We start from the raw sequence: 12,827 nt of genomic DNA on the forward strand, positions 1-12,827 counted from the left end.
TCCTAGTTCTTATGTTCCATAGATGAGAGAAATCATATGATAATTGTCTTTCTCTGCTTGACTTATTTCACTTAGCATTATCTCCTCCAGTGCCGTCCATGTTGCAGCAAATGTTGAGAATTCGTTCTTTCTGATAGCTGAGTAATATTCCATTGTATATATGGACCACAGCTTCTTAATCCAGTCATCTGTTGAAGGGCATCTCGGCTCCTTCCATGATTTGGCTATTGTGGACAATGCAGCTATGAACATTGGGGTGCATATGGCCCTTCTCTTTACTACGTCTGTATCTTTGGGGTAAACACCCAGTAGTGCAATGGCTGGGTCATAGGGTAGTTCAATTTTTAACTTTTTAAGGGACCTCCACACTGTTTTCCAGAGTGGCTGTACCAACTTGCATTCCCACCAACAATGTAGGAGGGATCCCCTTTCTCCACATCCTCTCCAACAATTGTTGTTTCTTGCCTTGTCTATCTTTGCCATTCTAACTGGCGTAAGGTGGTATCTCAGTGCATGTTTGATTTGAATTTCCCTGATGGCTAATGATTTTGAACATTTTTTCATTTGTTTATTAGCCATTTGTATGTCATCATTGGAAAAGTGTCTGTTCATATCTTCTGCCCATTTTATGATTTGTTTATTTGTTTCTCGTGTATTGAGTTTGAGAAGTTCTTTGTAGATTGTGGATTCCAGTCTTTTATCTGTAGTGCCATTTGCAAATATATTCTCCCATTCTGTGGGCTGCCTCTTAGTTTTTTTGACTGTNGTTTTTTTGACTGTTTCCTTGGCTGTGCAGAAGCTCTTTATCCTGATAAAGTCCCATAAGTTCATTTTATCTTTTATTTCTCTTGCCTTTGGAGATGTGTCGTGAAAAAGGTTGCTCTGGCCGATGTCATAGAAGTTGTTGCCTATGTTCTCCTCTAGAATTTTGATGGATTCCTGTCTCACATTGAGGTCTTTCATCCATTTGGAGTTTATTTTTGTGTATGGTGTGAGAGAGTGGTCAAGTTTCATTCTTTTGCATGTAGCTGTCCAATTTTCCCAGCACCATTTATTGAAGAGACTGTCTTTTTTCCACCGGATGTTTTTTCCTGCTTTATCAAAGATTAGTTGCCCAAAGAGCCGAGGGTCCATTTCTGGGTTCTCTATTCTGTTCCATTGGTCTATGTGTCTGTTTTTGTGCCAGTACCATGCTGTCTTTGTGATCACAGCTTTAGTACAGCTCGAAATCCAGCATTGTGATGCCCCCAGCTTTGTTTTTCCTTTTCAACAGTTCCTTGGCGATTTGGGGCCTTCTTAAATTTATTTTCTCTTGTTTTAACAGTGGAATTTGAAGAGAGAAACAAAAGCGAGAATGTTATAAAATTAAAATAACTGGTTAGTGATTTATAACCAACATCACGGCTATTTCTCACCTGACTCCTCTCTACATACATAATACTTTTTATGGAAAATGGGCATGTGCTCTGCAACATTAAATACCAGTAAAGTATTTATGTCAGAGAGATGGGCAATATGGTAGAGTGGAAAGAAGATATTTTTTGGTAGAGACCAGGAGTGTCAAACTTTTTCTATAAAGGCTGCTATGGATGAATTGGGTCTCCTCAAAATTTGTGTTGAAACCCTAACTCCCCATGTGACTATATTAAAGATGGGGTATTTAAGAAGGTTATTGAAGTTAAATGAGGCCATAAGTATAGAGCCCTGATTCACCAGAATTGGTGAGGAAGAGAAGGAGTCTCTAGAACTCTCTCTCAGCCATGTGATGACACGGCAGGAAGGCAGCCTTCTTCAAGCCAGGTCTAGGCTGTCCCTGGAACCTGACCTACTACCACCTTGATCTCAGCCTTCCAGCCTCCAGAACTGTGGGAAAAGAAGTTTCTGTTGTTTAAACCACCCACTCTATGGTATTTTGTTATGGCATCCCGAGTTGACTAATGCAAAGGCCCAGATAATAAATATTTTAGCCTTGTGCACCAGGACCAGCATTACAAAGCTTACTCTGGAATGCCTTTCTAAGAAGGTGACAGTAGGCTGAGAAATCAGTCATGAGCGGGATCCAATTATGCAAAACTCAAGGTGTTCCCGGCAGAGCAAACAGTAAGTTCTCAAGGTCACCGGTGGAGGTGATATCCAGCTGGCGGGGGGTAGGGTGTGCTCAGGACCACAATGGACCCAGTGTCTCTGGTTTGGAGTGTGAAATTATGAGGCATGTGGACAAAGGAAAAAGAATGAGGAGGGTAAAATCATGGCAAGAAGATAGAAAGAAATTTGGATTTTCTCATTAGGGTTGTGGGAAGATTTTAAGTGTGTGCCTGTGTGTTCTGTGTTTAACTTCGTATTTCTTTTGGACGCTTTAAAGCTTGGAAGTAACTTGATCTATGTTTTTTTTTTTTAAATCACTTTGGATATTAAATGGACTAGAACGTGGGTGCCCAGTTGGGAGTCATTTGTAACCCTGTAACATCAGTGCTAGAAAGAGTGGGTAGAGATTTCAGGTCTTATTTCCACATGGAATCGTCAGGATTTGTGGATGGGTTACAAACAGAAAACAAGAGAAAGATAGGATGAAGCACCGTGTTTTGGTTTCAACAACTCTAAGAAGGATGGTGCAATTCACTAAGATGGAAGAAACAGAGTCTTTTCCTAAGGAGAGGGAGGCAAGAGTTTATTTTGGGAATGTTGCATTTAGGATGTTATTAGAAATGCACGGAATCATCAAGTAGGTAGTTATATGTACAAATCCACATCTCAGTTGAGAAGGTGGGTTGGCATGTGGTCTCAGCATAGAGATGGAAGAAAAGCCATGGGATTAAATGAAAGCACCCAGGGCAGCAGTGAGCAGGGAAAAGAAAAAAGAAAAGAGGGGAGAAACCTTAGTGGACAGTGTTGAGAAGAGAATAAAGGTATGAATTTGGAGGTTAAGAAGGAAAATAGCACAAGCACTGAACTTGCCTCATGAGACCTGAGACAGAAGCTGTCACTTAGAAATTGAACCATCTGGGAACAGTCATTTAATTTCTTTGAATCTCATTGTGTTTCTCTGTAAATTGAGTGTAAAATAACACACACAGGTTTGTCATCAGGATTAAGTGAAACAATGCAGGAAAGTACATAATGCACACGATAGACACTTTACAAGTGCCATTGACTTTTCCCTCGCACATTCTCTTCATTCGATCTACCCTCTTCTTCAGGAAATGAAGGTCTCCAATGTAGGCAGTCAGAGCTGGCTTTTCCAAGTGCCAGGGAACTCTGGCGTTGTGGATACAAAAACTAAAAAAAGATTTTGCTGCTGTCGTTTCCTCACCTGTGCCTGATGTGCACTAAGCATACAGCCCTCCTCTGTTCCGGGAACCCCCACCTGGGAGAGCAAGAGGATGCTTGCACCAGATCCTGAAAATGCTCCTTGGGACCTGCCAAATGTTTCTGACCTGAGGTCCATCCACATCTAAGGTGGACATACCTATGGACTGAGGGAAGATAGAACCTTTGTAAGCCAAAGATGATGCACTTTTTCCCAGAAAAGCAAGGTTTGGTGCTGAGAGGTTCTAGGAGCCCCGTTGTGTGTTCCCATTTAATTGCATTGCACCTGTGCTTATGGCCATAATAGAAAAATGGACTGAAGGAGCCGGTGAATGGCTCCCCTCAGTCTTCAACAGTATTTCTTTCCTCAGGAGATTCCGTTTCATAGCAGGCCACACTGGTACCCACAATCAAAGGAAAGTGAGTTATTCCAGCTGAGAGGCTTGCCATATTCAATTTACCTTCTTTTAAGCATGTGTCCTTATTTCTGTCTACTTCCCCACCCCTGCACCTGTCACTAGAAAAACAATAGTCTCCTTAAGCTTCATAATTAAAAAATGCTTTACTGATTAAAATATTTGTTTATGTAATAACAATAATAATAACTAATTACATCCAGCTTGATGAGTTTTATATCACGTTTCAGCCAAGTAGGGCTCAAAACAGCTGAGCTATTAAATCCTGATAAGTGATAATGGAAAAGACTGCTCAGCCTTAACTATAGTGATGCTACCAGCAGTGCTATAATTATAATTTCCTCTTTCATTAAGGGCCATAATTTGCCATTGATTTTTATGTAAAACCCCATCGACTTCAATGGGAATTCCTTACGTATAGCAAAGGGAAAATATGGCTTTTGTTATTTCCTTGAATGTTTCTAAAACATTTAAACTCAATTTCTTTACAGTGTGATGGGGTCATCCTATTCTTTCTATTTTATTTCCTGTAAAAAGTGTACATAAAGCTACTACAATTCTTCTTAGAATGTTTATTGCTTTTGGAAAAATTTGGCATAGAATCATATTTCAAGAGAACTATAACACAAGTTGTGTCTGTTTGAGGTTTGATATATGTTCAAGAGAACAATCTTCATAGAATTTACAGAATCCCTTTACCCATAGTTCATCCACATTTCACCCTGTTTTATTGTTGTTCTTGTTTATTTGTGTGTGTGTGTGTGTGTGTGTGTGTTGATAGTGTCTGAAGTCTATGAACTTCCTGAGATATGTTCGCATGGGTTATGAGATATACTAAGGAGGTGAAATTCCCTTTGCCTCCCAAATATCCACTCACCATTCCAGTCACCTCATCTCCCACACTCTCCACCTTCTTCTCCACTATGGACACAGTCTTTTGCACCTAGATGCCTTCTATTACATGGCACAACCATATTTATTGTCAGGCCAGCATTTTGCTTGCCATTAAAGCAGTAGAGCTGGAAAATGGTAACTTACCAGATCTCTTATCAATATTCTTCATGTCGTCTTCCCTCGCCCTCCCTCCCTCTCTCCCTCCTTCCTCCTTCCCCTTCCTTCCTTCCTTCCTTCCTTCCTTCCTTCCTTCCTTCCTTCCTTCCTCCCTCCCTCCCTTTTCTTTTCCCCTGCTAAGGGCTTGCTGCTCCCTAATGAGAAGTTTGAACACCCGTATCTTGTTAGTTAAAGCAAAAGCATGACTAATTTTCACTGTGGGAGGGAGCACTTTTCTCTGGCGCTTACAGGGCATCCTGTAAGAAATCCTGGGGAAGATGGTTGGCTGTGGATTAGGAGTGGAGCTAATTCCAGGCCCGTGGACAGTGTTGGGGGGAGGGCATGAATCATGGTTCTCCTTTGCTTATGATTTTCTAAAACAAAGTATTGTGCATAGGGAGTTCAGCTCTGCCATCATCCCACTAGGTGAATGGGGACAAGTTACCTAACCACTCTGGGCAAAGTTGCTATTATAAGCTGAAGGTTAAGAATCAAATGACATGGGGCGCCTGGGTGGCTCAGTCATTAAGTGTCTGCCTTCGGTTCAGGTCATGATCTGAGGGTCCTGGGATTGAGCCCCGCATCGGGCTTCCAGCTCTGCTGGAAGCCTGCTTCTTCCTCTCCCACTCCCCCTGCTTGTGTTCCCTCTCTCGCTGGCTGTCTCTCTCTCTCTGTGTCAAATAAATAAAATCTTAAAAAAAAAAAAGAATCAAATGACACTAAGTCCTGTATCATCAGTTATTGCTGCTTAACAAATCAATCCAAAATTAAATATATTAACTGATAATTTACTCCTGTGTATGTGCCCATGAGGGTCATGGGGGGTAAATGGATCTAGGGTGAGTGCAACCGGTNAAAAAAAAAGAATCAAATGACACTAGGTCCTGTATCATCAGTTATTGCTGCTTAACAAATCAATCCAAAATTAAATATATTAACCGATAATTTACTCCTGTGTATGTGCCCATGAGGGTCATGGGGGGTAAATGGATCTAGGGTGAGTGCAACCGGTGGTTTTGCTTCAAACAGCAGATCCAGCTGACATTGCTTTGAGGGCCAAGCTCAGATCTGCTCTACCTGTGTTTATTCTGGGCCCAGCCTGAGGGGGCAGCAGCTAATCTGGGGAAGCTCTTAGAGTGATATCAAAGGCACAAAGTAAAACCAGCCTCCCAAGCACCTGCCAAGGCTCATTGTGTGTCGGGTCTGCTCACATCCTGTTGGTCAAAGTAAGTCGGGACTTTTTCAGAAGTCATGGTATAGTAGAGAAGTATATTTCTTCCACTGAGGTGGGGTAGGGAAGAAGAGTATTGTGAGGGAAAAGACTATAAGCAGAATTATTTTTTCAAGATATTTATGCTTCCATTTTATGTGTTGGTACTTCCAGAAAGGAGGGGTTCCATGGAATGCGTTTTGGGGGGATTCTTTTTTAATTGTGGAGATGGGGTTCCAGGGAGTTTCCTAATCAAGTAAACTCCATGAAAAACTTCCCTATGTTGATTTTATGGTTTCTGTCTTTTTAAAAAAAAAAATCATCAATTGATTTGTTAATATTTATCGCCTGGGTAAAACACGAGGTGCAGTGCTGTTGGGGTCTAGAGAGGATTTATGCTTGGCAAGAAATCTGAGGTAGAGTCTCTGAGTGAAACATTACTATCCCACCTTATGTAATGGTGTCTTATTAGAAGTAGCATAGCAGGGGCGCCTGGGTGGCACAGCGGTTAAGCGTCTGCCTTCGGCTCAGGGCGTGATCCTGGCGTTATGGGATCGAGCCCCACATCGGGCTCTTCCGCTGTGAGCCTGCTTCTTCCTCTCCTACTCCCCCTGCTTGTGTTCCCTCTCTCGCTGTCTGTCTCTATCTCTGTCAAATAAATAATAAATAAAATCTTTAAAAAAAAAAAGAAGTAACATAGCAGATATTAATTTGCATAGAATCTAAAATCATTTGTGCAAAAATATAACTTCCTTTTCCTATAACTGAACTTAATTTCTATTTCAAGCCATCCTCCTATCTGAAAGCAGGAAAGGTGTTTGTTCTCCTCCTTACACTTGCGGGTACATTCAGTCAAATTCAGGGGTTCTTTTTTTGGTGAGGGATGTTTCAAGTTTAAACTAAAAGGAAGTCAAGATTTTCTCCCTCCTCCTTATTCTTTTTGATTATAATTCTCAGTCCTGGGACAAAGACCCACTGCTGTGGTGTCAGTGCGCAGAAAGGCCTGCCCTCTGCTGACATCCATTGAGGTAGTCTGACCACCTGTGGGGCCTTCAGATGGTGTCATCCCTTTATGCCCTCTGAGTTTGGAAGTCAAGTGTATAATATTGGACTGTAGGTAAATTCTCCCTTCCCATTTCTGAGGATCCTTTGGTGTACTTTGCTTCTGCAAACTCATGCCATCCTGAAGATAGGAAAAGCAAAAGCCAACAAAAAATGTTGGCAATTCTCAGCATCCTGTCGGGGCATGCTGAAGCTCTGCGAGGATGGCTTAGAGTGTCTCTCTTGGGTATCTCTGTGTAGATGCTCTCTCTTCTCACCTAGGCTATTCCCCATGACTCCAGAAAGGTAATGAGTCACATACCTCCCAATCCATAGATCCCTCAATTTATCTTGGCCCTCGATTATTCCTCCCCCCAGAGACTCTAAGGCTATAGGTAGGGCTTAGGCCAGTGGGCCACTAACTAAGGCTCCTTCTTCTCAAATTCTTCTTTCTTCCAAGCTCGGGTGATCTTTATTAAGTGGGCCACAGATGCCAAGGAAAATGTGTTTTCCCATATTATTTTAAATACTTCTACTCTTTCCCATGAATTTACCAAACGACCTGGCTTTTTCTGATCTTTGAAGCCAAGAATGTGACATCTTTCTTTACTACTACTCACCCTAGGGGTGACGAGCTGCCCTAAGGAAAGATGATCACAGAGCAAAAAGGAAGGAAGAGAACAACAAGCCAGTCAGTATCTCCCTCTATCGTCCTATCTCAGCAGTTTTAGGAAATGAGAAAATCGTACTTAACAACAGTCACGGTTTGCAATGGTGAGACTCTTCAGTGTTTCCAACTATTTCCACAACATCATCTCATTTAATTCTCACAGGTGGCTCTCTGCGGTGGAGCCGATTCGCAGCTGTGGCCATGTGGCTGCGTTCTTTCACTTAATGAGCTGTGTCTCCGGGGACTGTTGCTTTCGCAGGGGTAGGAAATCGAGATATCCATGCAGCTGGAGCCACCTTGGGGAAAATGCTCCATCTTTTCAAGCATAATCCTTTTCTCTTTTTTCTAATTCGTCAATTTGAAATTGTTAAATAGCAGTGGGTATTTATTGAGGCTTTGCCGGATGTACTAAAAGATGCTTCTTTTCACAGAGATTCAACCTCTCAGAAAACTTCAAGAATTCAGCCTGAAAGGCAGAGCCATTTAGGCTCACAAGCAGACGATTTTGTCTTCTCCACTTTGCGCTTGCCCACCCTATTGGCTCCTTGTCCTCAGTGAACCTAAAGCTAGGCTCAGCCTCCTGCGTGAGTACAGAGAGTTTTTCCCTGCAAGGAAAAGCAGAAAAATTCTGCTTCACACTGTAAATCATTAATAGGGCACGAGTCCATCAGAAGTTCATAGAAGGGAAGCAAAGTCATCCTCTTGTTACAAAGACTGGTGTCTAATAGAGCCTAATTCAAATCCTGTCCCCACAATGAATTTAAACCATGTGATCTCAGGCAAGTAACCAAACTTTCTGTGGCTCAGTTCACTCACCTCTAAAATCGAAAAAATAAAAACAACTACTTCATTGTTTTGTTAGGATTAAGTAATAAATATAGGAGCTAGACCATTTGTGGGTTTAGAGAAAATATGGCTCTGTGTTGCTATGGTATAACTACTTATAAAGGAATTGGGACAATTTCTTTTTTTCTTCCTTCCTTCCTTCCCCCCTCCTCCTTCCCCCCTTCCTTTCTTTCTTCCTTGTTCCCGTCTTTATTTGAAACTACCATCTTCTATCATTTTCCTGATCAATGAAGATTGTTTTGATTGGCCCAGTGTGTCCTCCACCCCCAAATACTACCAATATTTCTTAATTTAATTTCTCTATTTTAAAAATACACTTTTTGTTTTGGAATAATTTTAGACTTAGAGAAAGGTTGTAAATATAGTAAAAAGAATGTCCCATATACCCATTACCCATTTTGCCTTAAAGTTAATGTCTTACCTAATCATGGAACTTTTGTCCAAACTAAGAGACTAACATTGGTATATTACCATTAATAAACTAAAAACTCTATTTGGAGTCCACCAGTTTTTCCTTCAGTGTCATTTTTCTATGCCAGGATCCAATGCAAGATATTGCATTGCATTTTGTTATTTCTATTTTTAAAAGAAAATATATATTCATAAAATATAAATCTTCAGAAAAAATGAAACCAATCACCATTGATTTGTTTATAACGCACTGATTTTGATAAATTCAGCAAAAGTGGCAAGAAATTAGAAAGTTTTGATTCTTAGGTCCCATTAATATGGCTATATTCTATATGTATAATGTTCCAACCCACTTTTGTACTTCTAAAATTGCCCAAGAAAATAGAGTGAGGCCAGAAACTATGATTATTTTTTCAGTCAGGATCTTTTAAGGTAACGTTCAGGAGAGATATGATATACATTATAAGTGCCATTAATTATGTACAGTCATTTAAGTGTTAGGATTTTAGTGTAATTGGAATAAATGCTACTTAGTTTTAATTTGTGTAACTATAAGAATAATACAAATAATACACAAATTATCTTGTTAGATCACTAACTAAAATTCACTTAATTTTTGTTACTTAAATACTGGATGAACTTGGTAAAGTTATTTAATTTTTTTTGCTTAAATTTGATCATATAAAAATAAAGAGATTGACATAGATGGTCTCTAAGGCCCAGTTAGTCCTGGAAAATTCCTATGTTTTATTTTATTATATGTTTTGAGTTATATTTTCCACATTTTATTTATTTAATATTTATTTTCATAATAAATCATGCATGGCTTAAGTCTGCTAAATATTTTTCTTAAATTCTGTTGGAAAAATATGTTTTTTTTGGAGGTCTTAACACACTTTGATAATATAAAGCTTTACATTTGTCAATGGATTAGACCATTTGGTTTCAATAGGTGCTGGTAAATTTAAGGATTGCTTTTTTAAGTCTAAAGAGCACAGTCTGCTCAGAGATAGATGAGGAAGTGTGGTTTGGAAATGATGCCTCTACACAAAGAAAACATGTTCAGCTGACCTCAGAGTCTCACAAGAACCTCAGGGGTATCGCTGGGCTTCATCTTCTAGTCTCAGTGTAAATACCAAAGAGTGTCATTGAGAAACCACAGCTTTAGTCAGCCAAAGTTCAACTTCCTTCTGCGCTTTATCCCATCTTCTCTTCTTTAACCAGGAGTATTGTACTTGCGTCTTTAGGCAGGTCCCTTGAAAGCACCACTTACAGCTTACAAAGTAGCATTTTTGGTCCACCATCCATCATCTTCCATAAAAGCCTGATGAATTTGGTGAAGTTTTTAGTTGAGATCCTGCTCAGATTTTCATATGACCTGGAAGTATGTCACATAGAAATCTTCCAGGTGGACCTCTGACCGTTTGTCAGGTGCAGACGGGGCTCTCTGTAGTCTTTTCAGGTATTCATTATGCCACAGAGTTTATTATATGAAATTCCTGTTTACATTTCGTTTGAGCTTTCAACTGGTTCTGAAAATACAAATTGAGTAATGTTTTCCTCAGGGGGTGATGTTTCCAAGAGTGATCCTCTGGGTTTGGAGAACTGTACTGCAGCATTTTAGAATCTGTCATTTATAAAGAGTATAAATCCTTCCACTCATTTTTGAAAAGTGGCTTTACAAATGAATCTGGTGTTTGAGACTGAGTGCGGTTATGAAAATTACACTTTAGCTTCACTCTGGCTGGCTGGGATTAGTCTAAACATGAATATTTTTCTAAAACATGTCCCATATCTGACAAGAAAGGTGAACAGTTATGATTGCTATCATAACAGGATGTTTTATAGTCTGTGAAATGGAAGTAGTTGTAAGCTAACTGATATTATAAAACACTTGTTTGATGCATAGTGCGTGGTTAGATTCTATCCCACAAGAAAGAATATCCATTTTACCATCCTTGTTGCTGAACATATTGTATGGTTTTTCTGTCACCGAACATGGTGTCTAGTCGTGTTAGAGAGGCCTACAAACCCTCTACCACCCAGTGGGAATCTGTATTTTCCGCTGCACTGGTATGTGCCCCTGTCTAGGTTTAAACCCTCTACCACCCAGTGGGAATCTGCATTTTCCACTGCACTGGTACGTGCCCCTGTCTAGGTTTCTCAATGTTCTTCAACTTCCTCTGGATTTTCTCATCTCCATAGTTGGCTCTCATCACTTCCTCCTTCTGAAATGTCCGTGTCTGCCATCACTGCTCTGCCATCTTGCCCGTGGTTCAGGATCTGTTGACCTTCCACCTCCGTGAAGCGTGTGCAGTGTCCAGCCGGTCCCCTACAAGTTGTGGTTACTGAACACGTGCTCATTCTTTCCATCCTTTTTCTTTCTTTTTTTTTTAATTTTTATTTTGTTATATTAGTCACCATACAGTACAACCCCAGTTGTTGATGCAATGTTCCATGATTCATTATTTGCGTATAACACCCAGTGCACCATGCAATATGTGCCCTCCTTAATACCCATCACGGCCTCTCCCAATCCCCCACCCCCTCCCCTCTGAAGCCCTCAGTTTGTTTCCCAGAGTCCATAGTCTCCCATGGTTCATTCCCCCTTCTGTTTCCATCCTTTTTCATCTCTTTTTTTTCCAGTGTATCCTCCTAGTCCGAAGTACATTTTTCCTTTTCAAGCATCTCATGTTTTTGTGGCAGCAGAACAACTATTCTCCCAAGTTTAATTTTGTAGGTGTTTTCCTTCTTCTAGCCTAGAACACACTTGCCAGAAGGAACCATACTTTGTTCATGGTCTCTCAGGGGGCCTGACGCTGAAGTCTTTGCTCTTCTTCCTGTACACAAACTTTCCTCCTTTGACAGCAGATTTCTCCTGTTCGTTTGGTCACCTGTTTGTATCTGGATTAGTCCTGTAGGGCAAGGCTCTTCTTCTATTAGATGGTAGGCTCCTGGAGAGCATGGTTCACGTCTGAGTCATTTTTTTATCCTCGGAAGTACAAGGACAGCGCCACGTACGTGGTTGGTTCTCACCAAATCCTTACAGAGTGAGAGGCACAGCCTGTTCAGCCAGTGCACAGGACCCTAGCATATTCCACAATTCTATAGAAAATGACATTTACTGTCTACTTTTTAAAAGTTTTTATTTTTATTTTTTATTTTTTTTGGTAATCCCTACTCGCAACATGGGGCTTGAACTCACGACCTCAAGATCAAGAGTCACATGCTCCTCTGACTGAGCCAGCCAGGTGCCCCTACTGTCCACTTTTTAGAAGAAGAATATATCCAATTAGGTTAGAAACAGAGAGAGAATGAGGGGGAGGGGTCATGAAACTTAGATCACATTCTAAACCTGGCTGGGAGGAGGCTGGTGATGTTGATAAGGTAGGGAAAAAGTGATAATCCTGTTACCATTGGTTTAAACTCTGTTTCTGAGTTGCATGCCAGTCGTGTTTATAATATTTCTCCAGTCACTGAGGCTTTTGCTGTTTCCATTTTAGCGTGTCACAAAATTTAGTGCTCCTTAAAAGATCAAGAAGTGGGAATACCATGGGATAAACAGAAAATTGGCTTCACTTATAATTTTTTTTTAAGATTTTATTTATTTGAGAGAGAGAGAGAGCATGAGTGGGGGGAGGGGCACAGGGAGAGGGAAAAGCAGACTGCCCGCTGAGCAGGGAGCCCTACATGGGGCTCAATCCCAGAACCCCAAGATCATGACCGGAGCAGAAGGCAGATGCTTAACCAACTGAGCCACCAGGGTGCTCCCACTTATAGTTTTTCATTTCATGTTTTAAACTTCAAAAAATTTTTAGTCAATTTATTTAAATTAAAAAATAATTACCCATTTCTTCACCTCCCCACCTCTAGCCTC

This window comes from Ailuropoda melanoleuca, chromosome 2 (genome assembly GCF_002007445.2).
Source record: "Ailuropoda melanoleuca isolate Jingjing chromosome 2, ASM200744v2, whole genome shotgun sequence".
Lineage (NCBI taxonomy): Eukaryota > Metazoa > Chordata > Mammalia > Carnivora > Ursidae > Ailuropoda > Ailuropoda melanoleuca.